General features: G+C 47.0%; 1 long non-coding RNA gene across 1 annotated transcript in view; it reads left to right on the top strand.

Annotated features, from left to right (window-relative positions):
* Nucleotides 1–15629, top strand: part of LOC310894431 — a 38387-nt gene that overhangs the window by 14519 nt on the left and 8239 nt on the right. Inside the window, exons 6-9 of the long non-coding RNA XR_014579901.1 lie at nt 8452–8633; nt 11290–11510; nt 13078–13151; nt 13678–14298. This is a non-coding gene — a long non-coding RNA (uncharacterized lncRNA). The remainder of the gene's footprint in view (nt 1–8451; nt 8634–11289; nt 11511–13077; nt 13152–13677; nt 14299–15629) is intronic.

Here is a 15629-nt window from a genome sequence, read left to right as displayed (position 1 = left end):
AAACCACGGTAGTAGAAGTGGCAAGAATTGCCTTCCTCTGCCGTTGCGTGACTAGGAAACTTGATCTGTTCCCTTGGATTATGGGCCAGCCTCCTTGCCTGTAGATTATTTTCCTCGACACCAAAGGGGGCTGCCTCACCGTGGCTGCAGCGTGCACCATGTGCACCCTCATGCTCAAATACACAGCAATGGGCCATGCTTCGAGGCCCTCAGTGGACAGGAGGAGCAGGCTGTATATATTTGCAAACACCTGTGGAGCATGCCTGCTGTTCCCCACTGAACTGGGGCCGTTTGTGGGGCACGGTGGGAGCAGAAGGGAGCTGCAGCCCTGCTGTCCCCTCTTGTCACCCCTCTGCTGGGGAGGTCTGCGTCCTGCCCCTGTCCGGAGCAGAATTTGGGGACTGGAGATAGCAGACAGAGCACAGAGCTGTGGTCAGACAGAGCCCTGTTCTTCCATCCTTACAAAAGTCCCATTGAAAGCAGTCAGACATTGAGTCCTCTGATCGAAATACATATACATGTATGTATAAAAATTTGATGCTCTACAGTTTCAGCTCTGCTCTCCCTTGATTTTAATTTTCTGTGTGGAGTTCAAACACAGAGTGTTCCTTCATTGCTCATTTTCAAAGCCTTTTTTTTTTTGTCTTTCATATTTAAACTCATTTAAGGCCCTTTAGATTTTTCTCCCAGCTGTGGAAGGCAAGGACAGAGAGAGAAAAAAAAAAAAGTCAAAGGCTCTCTTACAGCACTTGGTTCTTTAGAGAGCATCCTTGAAATATAGGGTGGAAAAAAAATAAAAAACCCACAACAACAATAAGTAACACTTTATTTTTTTTAAAGCAAGTTATCTTTTTGAGTGAGGCCTTTTCCCACTTTCAGAGGAGGAACTAATTAAAGTGTGTGTGTGTATCATCACGCTTTATCTCTAAACCTGCCAGGATTGGTTTTTTTTCATCTTTTTTTCCTCACTTTTGCTCTTGTTTGATCTCCTGTATGTTAGCAATCGGACGCTGCTTCCAGAGCAGGTGCCCTTGGAAAGGAGAAATGCCTGAGCTTATGCCAGCGCCACTGCCCTGTTTTTTGACAAAAGCAGGTTTCTGACACGTGCCCGGCACCGCACGCGCCCTGCCAGGCAGCTGGCTGTCCCAGCTCTCATGGGTTCGTTTCCATCCGTCACTTGTGCCACAGTTTTGGGGCTCTGCTTTGAGCCCTGAGCTCCTGGGGAGCCTGTTTCAGCAGCAGCCTGCCGAAGAGCAGCCCCAACAGGTCTGCCGTGCGGACCCCAAGGCCCACGTCCAGGAGTGGCTCACTCTCCTCAGTGCCTCAGGATCTTTGGGTGGGCCTGGTTTCAGCCTGGCGGGAGTGGGGAATGGCTGAAAACACACACTTTTTTCTCTTTTCTCCCTTTGAAAAGCAAAGCTAGATTTCTGTATTTTTTTCCCAGAACAAGTTAGAGAGACAAAGTTAGAATTTTGGTAGTGCAAAATTGGGTCCATTGTGCCACATTTCTGCTTCACTGTTCTTCCTCCTCCACAGGCCGCCTCGTAGCCCTTCAGAGGACACGTTACATCAATACTGCTGTCTGTACTGGGTCTGGGTGCCAAACGTCGAGAGAAAGGGGCAGGGAAAGAGGCTGCGTTTCCCCAGGAGGGACACAAAGCCAGCTGGCAATGGGGCCACCCAGCGCTGCGGGGCAGGCTCTGCCTTGAAACACTTTTCAAATGCCAGCAGCCTTGTGCGCCAGCTCTGGTAGGAGCAGCTGGGTTCACTTTTTTCTAGGGTACGGCAAGCTACAAGCAATTTGGGGAGGTTTCTCTAGAATATTGAGAAATGGGGGCATTCATCAGACAGCCCAGGGAGCGGGGAAGCCATCCATGGGCTGGTTTTGACACTGGTTGTTCACATCCCTGTCTCACCCTGAATAACAGGGAGATGGTCTTCCTCTGGCGGAAGCTTGTCTAGGTGAAGTTCAGGAGGAGGAGAAGGAGGGTTTTGCTGCCCGGGAAGCTCAGAACATCCCAAAAGGCTGCTTGGGGCCTCCAGCTCACGGGCGGGTGACTTTATTCAGTGTCTCTCCAGGAGCTTGGGGACATTTCCGGGGACGTTGTGCTTGTGTGTGCCTGCAGCAGGACACAGGGAAGGGCTCGGGTCTGCCTCGGAGCTCGTGTGCTGGTACCAGAGGCTCCTGGCACGTGCCCTGGTGTGGCACCAGCCAAGAGAAGGCAGCAGCCGTGAATGTGTGCTCTTGGTTTATGGAGTGGGCTGCATGTTTGTAAAACACCTCAGCGATACAGCCAGGGAGGGTGATTAGCTAATTTCTTCCTCCTTTATTTTCTCTGGATGAGGCATTTATTTGTGCAGCGTAATTAGCGCGGCTATGTGCAGGTGTGTGCCATCTGGAGCGTGCCCAATTAAGTCAGAAGAATAAAAAAGAAGGGCTGGGAGAACGTGAGTGGGAGGGGAGAGCCGGGAACAACCCCGGCGGGGGTCCCTGCTGTGGTGCTGCTCGTGGCAGCCGTCCCCTCGAAGGGGCTGCGTGGGCTTGGTGCACCGGGGACTTGGCGTGGCACCCAGAAGGGTCTGTGACCCCTGCGGAGGGTGTTTCTCCTCTTCCTTGCCCCAGAAGCTTGCTGTCGTGGTGGTATTTTACACCAGGGGGGCAGTGGAAGCACCCGAAAGGAGTGGAGGGACCTGAGAGCAGACAAGTGGTTATTAGGACAAATCCGCCAAAGCTATGAAATTAATATTTTTAGGTGCACTAAATCTCTGGATGTTCTTATTCAGAAGTCACTTTTTTTTTTTTTTTTTTTTTTGCTGTCAGGTCTTTGGTTAGATTGTTAAAAAATAATTAGAAGGCCCCAGGCTGTGCTCAGGGTGGCCAACCACGTGGATAGGTCTGCACATGGGTGGGAGCTCATCATGTGAATGCTGAAGAAGTACAAGGAAAATCTCGGGCAAGTCAAAAGAAAGCTTTTCCCAGAGCCCAGAAAGGGAGAGAAGCTGCATGGTCTGCCTATGAATGAAACGCTTCTCTACAACTAGATTTTTCAGGGGTTTTACTCTGCAGGGGCTGTGGGGCCTTTATTTCCTGAGCATGTCAGAGAGGATCTTCTAAGATTGCTGATTGTGCTTACATTTCCAGCTCCCTTTGTGAGAGCTGCAGATTCTCAGCAATGCCTGTTATGAAACCACATTCTCAAGTGCCTTAAAAAATAAATGTAGAGCCACACTTACCCATCTCTTCTATGGGGACTTGACAGATTTTCTGCATATGTGATACAACTCTCAGCATCTCATGAGCAGCTGAAGTATTTTTTCTGTTTAAAAATGGCACAAACCCACTTCCTAAATCAGAGTTTCCAGATGTGCCATTGAACGGGTCAATGAAATGTTTAATTTTTTTTTTAAACAAGCAAACATGCCCTACTCATGGGAATGCATCCCATGCAGCTATACCCAGGCTGCAGCACAGGCTGAGGGACCCATTTAGCTCTTTGCAGTAGGTATTAAAGTGCCTGGCTGCAAGAGAGTGGTGGTCCCAGTAGGATGAATGAGCGGGCTGCAGGTCTCTCCCTGCATCACTTCAAATTGGGATCATTGGGATCCTTTTGTGTCCCAGCACGTCTGAGCTCCATGTGAAGCTGGGCCCTGCTGGGAGCACTATTGCACCACCACGTGTCAAAGGCATCTCTGCCTTGGGGAACTTCTCCTGTAAATATAGGAGGCAAGGGATGAGGGGGAGAGGGAGGCAGGGAGAGCAGCAGGGATCACCTGGTATTTAGGAGAGCGAGCAAAACCTTACCTGGATGTGGGGTCAGAAGTACTATGGCCCCAGAGATGTTTTGGTGCTGACTCTAGGCAACAGCCCACACAAGGCAGAGCAAACCTGTAATGTTGGGAAAAGCTGTTCTGATATAACATACTTCAGTGCTTCTAGTCCCACAAGCAACAAGCCTGTGGCTCCTCTGTTCCTCTGGTCTGTAGTTCACTGGCTGAGCGTGTGCCGTCCTTGTTGCATGGCACCATTGTGACCGCTGGCAAAACTCCCATTGACTTTGATAAATAACACACTGAAAATGGATTCTGTCATTTTTTTTTTGTGTGCCTTCACGGTAAAAAGCTGTGATTTTCAATTCTCCAGGCTTCCTTCTGGATCCACGCAGGAAAAAAATAAATAAAAAAATCGGGGAGCTGACTGACCACGCTTAATGAGATAAATCAGGAGTATTCCTCCTGGGTGATGTGTAGGAGACTCCCTAGTAAACCTGCTGTAAGACAGCAGGCAGAGTCCCTTGGGCCTTTCTTAATAATCAATAGGCTGGAGAAATCCCTGCAAGCCGTTTATTGCCTCTCAGGTTATGAAGGAGGGTTTAAATGGAACTCGTTAAAATGTCTCCTTTGCACTTTCAGTTCCAGGCTGGTGCTCCTTGTCTTGCCGCCTCAACCTCCCTACCTGTTTCTCCTTTCCTTCATGCCCATATCGCTGAAGATGTGTGGGCAGTTAGCAATTTGGCGTCACCTTTGGTCCTTTCACTTAAAGCTGGGAGTGTTAGACACTGGCGAGTGCTCATGCATTGCTCTTTTTCATCCTTTTCTCGCTCTGGTGGCATTTCTTAGGTTTGTCTCTCACTTGGACCCATCTGCTTCTTAGTACTGGAATCCAGCTAATGAGATGTGTGTTTTTTACCCAAACTATTGGAAGCCATTATTATTTATTTTTAACGCTCTTTTGCCTTGCCTTACTTCATGATGCTGTCATTATAACTGAGTTCTGCTTTGTACATAAAGCTGGAATTCACAATATTTTTGTATGAAAAAACACAATTTGTCTTCTACAAACATTGCAATATTTACTGAACAGAAACCAGGATTTATTTATTTATTTATTTATTTATTTATTTTCCCCAGAATTTGAAGTATATCCTAGAGCTAATTAGCTTGGAGGTAAAAATAGTTGTACAGAATCGTGGAATCAGAGAATGGTTTGGGTTGGAAAGGACCTTGTAGACCACCCAGTTCCAACCCCCTGCCATGGGCAGGGACACCTCCCACTAGCCCAGGTTGCCCAAAGCCCCATCCAACCTGGCCTTGAACACCTCCAGGGATGGGGCATCCACAGCTTCTCTGTGCCAGTGCCTCACCACTCTGTATGTTTGTCTGTTTAACAAAATTATTGTGCGTCTCCAATCTCTTACAGTGAGTACTCACAGCAGAGTAGCGCAGATACCTCACTCTCCATATGATAAAACCCAGACTTTGGGTGCAGGTGATGTTGAAAAATATTAGGTTGCAAATATCTGTATTATTAACAGTTGCCTTTATTTACTGTAATTGTGGCATGTTAAGAAAGGGCATTAAGATAGGGGATATCATGTTAAGATAGGGCACCCTGGGGAGCCCTGCACGTTGGTGGTGGCATCGGGGCTGGTCCCCAGAGCTGTGGGTGGAGGTGGTCTTACATCTAAGGCAAGGAGAGGTGGGGCTGTTGGCTTCAGGCCCTGTTCCTGCAGGTGGCTACGTATTTCACAGCATGGAAACCCAGGCTGGAGCCCATTCCTGCCCTCTCTCTGGGCTGGGGAAAGCGAAGGCTTTCTGTGCCAAGGGATGAGGCATTGAGAGATGATGGGGGAGCTCGGCTGAGGAAGGCACGGAGCCCAGCCTGACCCCACCAGGGTGTCCAATGAAGGACAGCAGTGCTGGGCAAAAAGGGAAAGGTGTCACTGCTGCTCTCACAGGGGAGTCCACACGCCTTCCCCTGCTGCCTGACAGCTGCCAGAACAGATGTGCAAACTGTTGCGCTAAAGTGATTGAAGTGGAGTGTAAAGAGATTAGTAGAATTGGCTTGTGAGACAAAATAATGCTGACCTTTGAAGTGATGAGTTGGAACCAGCAGCAAAAAATGCAAGGTTCACCAGAGACTGATGTCAACTGGATAAAAACATCACAAGATAAATGAGGATCTATTTGGAGAGCCCATGCGATGCCTAGGCCAAAGATGTCATTGTCGTGAGGAGATGCTGCTAGCCAAAAAGGTGGTTGCTCTGTATCTTTGGGTCACTTACAGTGTCACTGAGCCACCGGGGTTTGTGTGCCTGTGCACAGTGTCATTACAGCCATCAGGTGAGCTACTGCTTGTGTAAAATCATAGTAATGTTAATAGTAATAGTTGTCATATTGTTTTATGTGATGGAGTGCATAGCTCAACGATCCTTGTGTAGGCCATGACCTGGGTGTAAGAGGAGGGTTGGAGGTGTGTTTTGTCTTTAGCTATCTTCATCCCAGACCCCTACATCTGGATGATGAGCTTTCCCTGTCCTCCTCCACACAGCACCCCCGCCTCCACCAGCCTCCCAAGCAGAGGGCTGCCTTGTGAGGACGGGCACCACCACGGTGCTCGTGAGCTCTCCTGAGGACAGCAGTGGGAACTGGTCCCAGGTGAATCAGCTCGCTGGTTCATGAACATCTCCGGACCAAGGTGGCTCAGGCGGGGCTGACTTTGGGAGCAGGGGCGCTGACCTTGGTGTGGCCGAGGAGGGGGAGCCCTGCTGCTGCTGCAGGTCCTACTAGAAACACATCGCAGTGGCTTTCTCTTCCCTGCCTTGTCTGTAGCAGCTGTAAGAACTCATTTAAGCTGTTTTCCTGGTTAGACTGAAAATGAAGAATTAATATCAATAGTAATAATCGAGAAAGATTGTAATTACTTCTCCAGCTCTTCCTGGAAATCAGGAGTTATGCCAGCTGTGTTTACCTCAAAGCATTCAGATTTCCTTTTGCTGCCCAGTAAGCGTGCACAGACAGCCATGTCTCTATCCTGGCGTGACAATGCAATGAGAAAATTGTATCTTTAAATACCAACTTAATCTAATCTGGGACAAAAACAATAAAGGGCTTTAATCATAATTGCATGGTGCCTGCAGGCTGTCACCAGAGGGCAGAGACAAGGTTGTTCATTGCCACGTGTGGATAGTTCAGAAATTAAATCCCCTTTCCACAACGGCAATAGATTCTGCTACATCTTGTGTCCTTTCCAAATATTTCAACTCTGTAACCAGATAGCTCATCTCATCAGCATCTGTCAGAAACTCTGTCTTGCTTCTGTCAAGCGGTGTACAAAGGGGCAAGGAGAAACGTCTTTATAATACTGTACGTGCCTGACTTTGTAACATCACAGCTTACAGGAAATACTAGCTCGAAATATAAACAGGAGATTCGCTTTTCCTTCACAAGGCTTCTCCACTGCTTGGTACTTGCCTTGCGTGCGCTCTGTGCATGGTCCCAGCTGGGTACCCGCAGCAAGAACAGGGGGAGCCTGATGGGAATTCGTCTTTGACCAGGAGCTGCACTTACACGGTACGCATGGAAAACAGTGCTGTGGTTTCAGCTTAGACAAATAAAGGTTTTAAAGCCCAAGCCGGTAAGGTACAACTTGTACGATGCCCACCCTACATAGGGAAGGCAGATTCTGAGAACTCTCTATTTTCCATTTCCTAAATTGGAAAGACAGCGAGAGTTTTGAGAACGCGAGCAGCAGCCTGTGAATTCATTTCTGTTCTGGTGAATATCATGAGGTTTTTGGAGGCAGGAAACCAGCTCAGTCTTAGACGTGGAAGGCACATCAACCTTGTGGCACCCCGCCCTGGCAGCCACTGGTAGTCTTTGCCTCCAAATGGCTCTGTCACACGGAAAATCCTAGTTCTAGGGGAGCAGGCAGAAGTGCCACAGACTGCCTTACAGAGAAATGCCTCTGCTAAGGAGCAGGTGATCTCTAGAACAAGAGGCAAAAGTAGGTGACCTGGAGTCTCTGGGTTTCCTGCCAGGTTCGTGGGACCTGCTGGCAGCACAGCTACCTGGGGGGACAGAGATGCAGGCAGGTGGCTGCATACCTCCTTGCTGTAATCTGTGAGCAAATAGGTTTGTTTAGGAAGGTCTAAAAGTCTGTACTGTCCTACCTGGTGCTCCCTGGGTAGTAAAACTGCATGGAAACACCTAAGGGCTTCTCATTGTGGGGAGCCTGAGGGTCGTGCATCGGATGATGCTGGTCAGAAAAGTGTCTGAGAGACCAGGATTATGCACAGGATTGGAACAGTATCTTTGTATTTTAGCACATAATTCCTCTCTGAACAGAGAAAAGCGATTAGATAAATCCATAGGTGGGGAAGGATTTGTCCTGTGGCTGAGCTCCAGGGGTACAGTGATGCAGAAAGACGCTGGTTGCTATTTGCAGTGTACTAGCTCTGCAGCACTTCCAGATCTTAAATTCCACTGCTCTGCAAAATGAAAAGAAGGTAAGCTGAAATTGGACAGCATCCTAAATATGATATGGCGGTCTCATGGGAGACTGAGTAGACATGCAGCAGGAGGATTCAGCATCACCAATGTGAACCATGTTGTTACAGATGCATGATCAGCCTTTTTGTCCATTGATTTCCTTCTTGCTCCCTGCTCTATCAGGTTTGGTGACTAGTGAGTGTGTCAGGAAGGACAGAAGCTCGGTGCAAGCTGACCTTTGGCTAGAAGGCAAAACAGCAAGGGAGCTGTGCCTCTTCCATCACGTCTGGTTTTAAGGAGCTGCTGCTGCAGGTTGCACTGAAGACTTGGAAAGAAATACTCTTACATGCACTCTTGCAATTCAGGTACCAATGCTTCCCTTGCCTCTCCCTTCCTGTGCTGCTGCTTGCCACGGAGCTAATGCAGCCATGAAGGGTTGCATTTTCTCCTCTCTGCTACCAGCTCCTTACACAACTCTGTGCACGGCTCCCTGCCTCCCTTTGGACACCTCGGTGAAGAGTTATAACAAATGCAATGAGAGACTTTGCATTTTTGCTTGCAGATCCCAAATTGGGATGACAGGCATACACCAGTTGTAACAATGGGTAAGCACACAAAAGCAGGGCTCTCATTTTTTTTTTTTTTTTGCTCTTGACGTAAAATGCAGAGGCTTTGCATCTTTGCACTCTGCTTTCCACCTATCACATTTTTTAGATAGCTCATGTAATGGGGGATTTGATACTTATAAAAAGTTTATGGTCTTAAATTTATGATCAAGAACAGAATAAAAGATATAGAGAAGCAGACTTCCTCTTTCACCCATTCCCTTTTTTTGGTCTCCTCAGGACTTAATCAGAGTCTGATCTCTCCCCACATTGCACCAGGATATCTCATTCTTTAACTAGAAAAATATTTATACATTATCTTGGGCAATAGAGAAGGAGAAGACGGGAGGAGGTTTGTCAAATCTTGTTGCAACTATATTGTAGGGTAATGTTATTTTGTCTTACTGTCTCATGTTCAGATTCTGCTTTTATCATTTTTAGACCTTAAACCTTAAATTGTTGTAAGATAACCAGATTACCGCACTCTGCACTTCCATGCCTGTACTTTTATTATAGTTTTAAGGTTCTGATAATGAATCACCTTAAAGAAAAGGCGAGTTGCTTTGGCTGCAGTAAGTATTTATTTCCAAGCTCAGCCAGGCTTGCATTATTTCTCGGTGCCTCTTTCATTCTGAATGTATAATGCTTAGTTTTGGGATAATTGCAACGTCTGTAGTGCTTTACCTCAAAATGCTGTTTTGGACTGTCTCCCTTGGACTACACCTTAGCATAGCTTTGGTTTGGGAGAAGCTACGTTACACAAAAAAGCCCTGCCCGGCTGCGTAATGAACTGCAAGGAGGGCTGCTGCTGCTCCAGTCTCCCTGTGCCATGTACCGCTGGGCGGCCAGGCCTGGTGACTGAAAATGACCCCCCTGGGTCTGCTGTTTTTCGCTTCAGTGCCACGGCTTGACTGGAGGATGGATTCAGCGGGTGGGGAAGGAAACACTTTTAATCAGAAGCAGGAATCATCAGGCCAGCTTGCCAAAACAGACTAGGAACGGTTTATACGGCTGTTAGGAGGGCTTAGCGTAAAGCGTCTGGACATGCGAGACATCAGTACACAAACATGGTATGCCCTGAATTTTTAATTATTTTGGCCTGCAACAGCGAAAAGCATTTTAAAGGATCGGGATCCTTTGTAGTGCTGAATATCCCTGACTCCAGTTGCACTCCTCAAACCCCGCTGCGCTCGGCGCCTTCCCACGAGGTGTCTCTGGTGACGGCCCCACGCGGCCTGCCCTCCCGGCGAGCAGCCGCCACCACCCCAGGGAGGGAAATTACAAGAGCAACCTGACTCCATCAAGAACCACAAGGCATTCCTTGTATGTGAAATTACTGCAGATTCAAGATTTCTACAGAGCTCTGCTACCGCTTACTTACAGAAACGTGTTTTCACAGCTTAAATGCATTAACCCCTATCGGGCCTTAGGCTTCTATGCAGAGTTTGACATGTCTTCAGGAGATCTTCAGGACCTGCACAGGAAACTATGTGAACTAAGTATCAACATGAAAACAAAAGGCTACTCCTGGAAATTAAAAAATAACCGAATTTAGATCAAACACTTGGAAAGTATGGCTTTTGCCCTAAAAGGTTGATCAGCGTTAGGAATTTTTTGCCGTAGGACGTTCCTTGTGTAACTATTAAAAGGCAAGATCAAAACCCAGCATCATCTTCTGAGTGCCAATGTCACGCCTGGATAAAAACAAGCTAGATCAACTCATGATATTTGCTCCCGGACATGCTGCTGAATCCCTGGCTATGCTTAGGATAGGAAGGAATTTCCTCATGTGGTGAACTGGCAAAGCCTTTGAGCTTGTCTTCTTCTTGTGCATTGCTCAATAACTGTCTTTTGGAATCTTATTTCACATTTTTTGACTTTCTGTAGCCTTGTAATCAGAGCTGATCATTAGTCTTTTCTCAGCATTGGGCCCTGTTTTGTTTCTAAAGATTTCTTCTGCTTTACTGAACAGGTATGGACTGTTGTTGTTGTTGTTGTTATTATTATTATTATTATTACATTGCAAAGATACTCTAGTAATCACAAAGGTAATCTAGATTATTGCCCACCTGGAAATAAGATGCAGGGAAAGGAAGAGGGTTAAGGGAATAAATAGCTACTCAGTCAGTTACAGCCTCCTACTCCACTACCTAGAAAATCAGTGGATTGTAGGATGCTCCGGTATTCAATAGTCAAAGCATGCCTCATGTCAGGGGCAGCAGTACCCGTAAGCAGCAACCTCCCTGCTTCCATACGTGACTGGATCATTGCCGGGCCTAGTACGAGGTACACCAAAGTAATGCCTAGATCTTGCAGTTAATGACAAAATTTCTTTATTGTTCCACTGCTGTTATGTTTATGAAAACAGTCTGTATGCGTGAGGGATGCTTATGCAGACTGAATTACTCTATTTCAGGCACGTTGCTTCCAGATCTTTATGAACAACCCCAGGGTTTGTTTCCTTTTGGTGTCCTTGTTAACCTGTGTGTAGTCGGCTGTACTCAAATCCGATGGGAGACTTTGCACTGGCCTCACAGAAAGCAGGATTTGCCTTGGGTCAAGGGGAGCCAGCACATGGATCCAGCAACAACTGCTTGATCTGGTGTTTCTCTAGTTGTTTAGTCTGCTCTGCAAAAGGTAAGTGGATACAAATATAGGCCCTAAGTTGGCATACGCCTCTCTTATGTTCAGCCCCTGTGATTAGAAAACCACCAAGACTACACATCTACATGAAGGTTGTCTTGTGAGCATGTGGGCAAGCTGAAAACTGCAGCTGAAAGAGAAGAGTAAGTCGGATCATTCCTCCAAAAGGGATATTCACTTCAGCACATTGTAGCTGTGAGCGGCGTTCGCAGTTTGATAGCTCACCACATTAGTTAAACTGGTTCTCTCTCAGGACTACTGGGAGAGTTTTCCCAGAGAGGCCACTGCTATCCTCCCTTCCCTCTAATGCCTTGGCAGTGCTTATCTGATTTAATATCTTCCTCGCTGTTCATGGGTTGTCCCCAGATCAGAGGCTGCTCGTGCAAAACGACAACCCCAACTACGTGACCAACAAAGTGCCCATTGCTGCCATCAGCTCTGCCAGCGCACAAAGCTTAAAGGGCTCCTTGTCAGGGCCCAGCCCCTCACACTGAAACCCCTTTCATTTAGGAAGTCAATAGCAAATGCTCTTTCGACTTCAGCTGTGCGGGAGCATGTGCCCTGCCTGGACAGAAAGAAAGGATTTGGTCCCACCAGGGGAGCTGGGTGCCCATCACAGATGCTCGCTGCGGTGGTGCGTGAAAGGCAGGTGGGCAGGCAGAAGCTCCTGCTCCTGCTCCTTCTACCATTATTTTATCATTGATCACCATTTATCATAATTGTGATTTCATTGTTATTGCTGTGGATCTGAGGAACACATGCTGACCACGCTTCCTATTTGCACCTGACAGAGAGGGAGGGTCTCAAAATATGCCTGAGGGTTTTTGAGATGACAAGCCTCGGAAAGATAACAAAATTAGCACGTGTAACTCCCCTTGGTTTTCTTTGTGCTTGCTGACAAGGTTAGCAGTAACCCTTCTTTGTGAGAGCTTATTTCGTCTCCTCTACCAATGCATCCAGACTGGCAAGCTTTAGGTCTGATTTATTATAATATATCTTGTTTTTCTTATGGAAAGGGTGGTGAAATTAGAGGCAAATTAGCTGAAACCATCACAAATTATAAAAGGCTGAATACGAAAGGAAATTAAATAACAACAACAGGACCCCGTGTTTTTTTTTTCTTCACTAAATTGAGGCATAACCTGAAGACTGTCCCTGGTCAACTTGTATTTAATATGTCCCCCTCTAACTTGAGCTGGAGGTGGTTTATGCAGCTCTGTTGGGAAGTGAACGGCGAGGCCCAAGCCCCATGAAACTGCAGTGATTAGACTGAGTGTGGTCTGTGAAGTGGCTGCTGGTGGCGGAGCCAAGCTGGCTGTCCTCAGACGAGTTCCTCTTGAGTTACGGTAACTCAAGCAATTCTGACTCTCTCTTACATGCCAGCCCTTAGCTATTCCTGGAATTGAATTCTAGGCTAGTAGCATGTGTTTTAACAGAAAAACATCAATTTGATATCCAATTTTCTCGTTCTCGTAAAGAAATGTTAATTTTTCTAATTTCTGCTGATTTTTCCCAAACACTCCCTTCTTCTCCCACATGTTCTGCCTTGTGACGGAAGCAGTTTATGATGAAAGAAAGTAGGACGGGTTCATGGGAAAAGGTAGACATGGTCCGGATGCTTCAGAGGATCATCTTGTAAGTAGTTTGTTTTTATTGCCTCGTGGTACAAATGTGAGTTCCAATCCTTGCTAATCTGCTTGACTCAGATTTGGGAATGGTGTGCAATGATATTAATGGGCTATCCCTAGGGTCAAAGAGTGAGAATACCCATTATTTGTATTTGAAAATCTCAGTTATGTCTCACCAAAACATCCTAATTTTCTCAGGAATTTCTGTGCAGTCAGCACAAAACGATTGTGCAATGGGCACAGTGACTCCCGCAACTATTGTTTACACTCTGCCGGCTAATCCTTTCTGTGAGTCAGGCAGTGCCTACTGGGTTGGGCATTGGGCTGGGATTAGAAGCTCATGCTGATGCATACGGCTGTGCTGCCCGGGGGCCTCAGCAGGATTACGGCCACATTGTGCTAGGCAGCATGCAAGCCTAGAGCTTGGAGCATCTTGTTGGAGCACATTCACTCTAATTCCGGATTTGACCCCATTTTTCCTTCTGGCCCTTGAGTAAGACATGTAATCCTGTTCTGTTTCCATATCTTTTCAGGGAGGTGAAAACTCATTTCCTACCCTCAGTCAATGCCTGCAACCACCTGCTTTTGGAAGAGAATGCCAGGATGATGTCACTCAAAGGCCACAGCGAAGTACTGCAGAGCAAGTGGGAATCTGTGTTTCCTGTTTCCTTTGCACAAGTGCCTCTGCTATTCAGTGAAATAGCTTTTGCAATGGGAATTTGTGCCCTCTCCATCAGTGCTGCTACACCCAAACAATAAGCAAGCAGAAAGGCGCAGCCACTCTCAAATTTGTGGCACGGAGTTGCTTACCAAGCAAGGGACGCAGCAAGTGGCTCTAGGCTTTTCCTTCTGCCCTGCTCACACTGCATGTGGCTCCAAGACTAGTTTAGGGTCCATGTGAGGTAGCAAGTAGGCTTTTCCCCTCCTTGTCCTTTATGCTTTAGGTGTTCCCACTGCTGTTGTTCCTGTTTCATGCAAAAGGATGCTTGCTGGGCCCGGGGACAGTATAGCCTGTTTGAACTCCATCTCTGCACACATCTGTATCTGCTGTTAATGCCAAGCCTCACCTACACCTACTGCTCCTGCCCTACGATACTGCTCAAGTGTGAACCTTGACAGGGATAAGCTGTCTTTCCAAGTATTTTTACAGAATGGTAAGTTTGACTGAATTTTACCACCCCATAGAAATATTTTTGTCTGTCCCGGGCACTACGCTGAAGTAGCTATACTGGTAGCTGGGAAAAAACAGGGCTGAGCCACGTACAGATGAGCCCTTTGTGGGCTGCCTGCTGCCTGATTTCCCTTATTACCTGGGAAGTACTACTCGGTGGGGCTTTTCTGCGAGATGCTCCTGAAGAGCAAAGATGTCTGAGGTGTGACACTGACATGTGTGGAGATATTGGTGTGCTTGTATACTGATGGCAAATGGAGTAGAGCTTACTTTCAGTTTAAAATCTCATAATTTTAATGCTGCATCCCACGTTCCTCAAAGACAGTAGCAAGGGTGGTGCTTGCTGAGGAGCTAATGGGCAGCTTCGGCTTTATCTCCCTGTTTTCTGAGCCCAGAGTCCCTCTCCATAAGCTGATAACAATGTGCTGGCGTCATCTCAGCCATCACAGGCTGGGGCTGGCACACACAGGCCTGAGGCCTGCTTTGTGAACTTCTTTGTCCCGTGAGAGATTTTAGACTGAAACTCTTGCTTGGTCTGTACCTCCTTATTTGAGGCTGACCAGTCTGAATCACTTCTGATAAACTCTAAGCAGGAGTCCCAAACGTAGCTAAGTTCCTATCAGTTTAATTAAAGTAGATCACTGGATAGAGAAGCACTGTGAAATGCTCCCACAGAAGAGAAGGCCGTGCTGGGAGTGCTCCCCTGAGGAACCGTCAAGGAAGATGCACAGGTCCACGTCTGTTATTGTGGGGCACTAAAGAGCCTTACTCAAAACTCAGACCTCACCCCACACCAAGGAATAGTTGAGATAGGAATGACTGTGGAGTAATCACCTCCACAGTACTGTGAGAGTAGCTAAGAAGAAACAGAGGACCCACCATAAGATGGTGGAAGGCTAGATCTGTAGGAAACTGGGCTTTGTTAATTTTCTTATACAAGAGACATGCTGTTTGATGTGGCCAAAATTTTTAGATACTACCTTACGCTATTGCAGACACAAGGTCAGTCTGTCTGTAAAAATGTTAACTTACACTAAGTTATATTTGAAGACTTTCTTTACCTACTGCATTCTAGCTTTGTCCTGCAGTAGGTTTTGAAGATGCAGCACCATGTGGAAGAGGCTGGATATGAGAAGCTAGAAAGAGACATGGGGAGAAGAAAGTGTTTAGGGTAGGCATGGAGATGACTTCATGCTTTGCTGACTCTGGTGAGTTACTGGTGCTGTCCACAGTGGTGCACACTATACCAGGTCACATTTGGGGGACTTAAATTCATTTGAGAGGCTGTTCTATAGCTTTCATTGTGTCTTCTCT

This window comes from Anser anser (genome assembly GCF_964211835.1).
Source record: "Anser anser genome assembly, chromosome: 1".
Lineage (NCBI taxonomy): Eukaryota > Metazoa > Chordata > Aves > Anseriformes > Anatidae > Anser > Anser anser.
This window is presented reverse-complemented; position numbering and strand designations above follow the sequence as displayed.